The following is a 2,533-nucleotide window of genomic DNA, read 5'->3' on the forward strand; positions in this document are numbered from 1 at the left end:
CCCTACCAGCCCCCACCCAAAAAATAATAATTTAAATTTTAAAAATATTTTCAACTTTAAATTTCAAAAATTATTTTCTACTCTAGTAAAAATAAAAGATTTTTCTCAAAAATAATTTTCATGCATAAATCAAATACTAAAAATTATTTCCTAAAAGTATTTTCTACTCGCCAATCAAACATGAAATATAAGTCATAAATCGACTTATTTTTCAGAAAAACATTTTCGTTCATACCAAACACACCCTAAGGCTTTATCTATATTAATTCACTTAATAAAAACGGAAAAGGGCCTAAAATACTCTTAAAATATTGAAAATGGTAAAAAATTATCCTTCATCCACCTATTGGCTCCAAAATGTCCTTTTCATCCACCTATTGACTCCAAAATACCCTTGTCATCTAACTTTGGGTTCAAAGTTGACCACTTATTTAAGGTTTTATATTTAAACATTTTTTTAAATGCGTGGCGCTCAACTATTTGTTATAATTTAACTTATAAGTATAATTTATAACTCAATCAACTACCCACCCATTACTAACTAAACCCCACCCAATAATAATCCAATTATAATATCAAAATCGTCATAAACACTACTAAAACACGATAAAATTACAGATTCCTGAAAATGACATCCAAAATTATTCGAGTCTGAATCGAAGCCCTAATTAAATTTAGGTTGAACCGCTTATTTAGGAGTTTACTTTCAATAGGATTCTCTTCGAAGATTGAATTATAAATTTATGATTAAAGGTAAAGAAGTAATACATCCCAAATTAATTCATGCATTTTTTAAAATATAATTTTATAAATAGTTATATTATTTTGAAAAAAAGTTACCTATGAAGTAACATCACATAATTGATACGTAAGAATAATTAAGATGAAAATAGTCAGACTTTTAAGTTTATCAGTAATTTTTATTTAGACACTTGAATGTATGATAATATATTTCTATAGATATTTTCGCCTCAAATTTTTAAAAACAGTCAACTGGCAATAGCTTTTCTGTTGTTATATTAATAATGTGACGAGTTTATTAATTTAGAAGGGTTTAATTAGTAATGGGTGGGTATAGATTGATTTATAAGTTATACTAATAGGTTAAATTATAACAAATAGTTGAGCGCCACGTATTTTAAAAAATATTTAAATAGTTCAAATAAAAAACAGTTAAATAAGTGATCAATTTTCAACCAAAAGGTGGATGACAAGGATATTTTGGACCCAATTGGTGGATGGGAAGGACATTTTGAAGCCAGTAGGTGGATAGAGGATAATTTTATACTATTTCCAATACTTTAAGAATATTTTAGGCCCTTTTCCGTAATAAAAATTCTGACTCAACCTCTAATAACGAATTAAAATAATTTTAAAAATTTTCTACCACTAAATTAGTGAACTATATGCCATACATATATGGTCTTGGTGTGTTTTTCATCTAAAGTACACTTTGGATGAGATTAAAATTCATTTATGATCTTATATTTAAATAACTTTGTTTAATCTACCACCATACTCATTTGTTGATAATTTTCCGCATTTTTTTTCCAGAAAATATCGAATTATTAAACTGTTAACGTTATGCTATTTTGGGATGATGAGATCGTTTATGATAGTAATATTTTTATTAATATTTAAGTTGTCCACCACAATTTATTAATGTTAATATTCTTTAACATCTTTTATTGATGTCACGTGTCCATCCTGTATACTGCCACGTTTCCAAACTACTTATTCCCAATAATTTGCTTGCAATTTGTTCATAATTCTTTTGGTACCCATTGCCCCCATATTCATTTGGTCGTCAATGTATCTACTAGGAGTTGGGGTTTCTTTTGGTTAGTGGTTCATGTTAAAATTATTAAATATGAATAGATTTAAAATGGGATAAAAAAAAGATTTACTTAAATGTCACATAGGAAAATATAGATGGACACGATTTTATGTATCAACAAACGTGATAATACGCTTAGTCAATTCGGTTCGGTTTGAAGTTTATCAATTTAATTTATTAGTTGTTGATTTATACAGATGCTAAATCGTTAAAAAATTATTAAGATATTTGTTTATCGGTTATTGATTTTGTTGGTTTTGATCGTTATCGGTTCAGTTATCGGTTTAACCGCTAAGATTTGACACAAAAAAAATATTAAAAATCATTTAATACAAGGTGGGTGACAAACCAAATAAACCATGCACATGAGTTCACAAGTTACGTCTTGCTCAAAAGCGAACACTTTTACATTGTAGAATAACCACGTGTTTGAGATAATATATATAGGGAAAATGCACAAGTACCCCCTCAACCTATGCCCGAAATCCCAGAGACACACTTATACTATACTAAGGTCCTATTACCCCCTGAACTTATTTTATAAGTAATTTTCTACCCCTTTTTAGCCTACGTGGCACTAGTTTGAAAAAAAAGTCAACCATCAACCATCGTTGGGCCCACAAGATAGTGTCACGTAGGCTAAAAAGGGGTAAAAAATTATTAATAAAATAAGTTCAGGGGGGTAATAGGACCTTA

The sequence above is a fragment of the Solanum pennellii genome, chromosome 10 (assembly GCF_001406875.1).
Source record: "Solanum pennellii chromosome 10, SPENNV200".
In the NCBI taxonomy this organism is placed as follows: Eukaryota; Viridiplantae; Streptophyta; class Magnoliopsida; order Solanales; family Solanaceae; genus Solanum; species Solanum pennellii.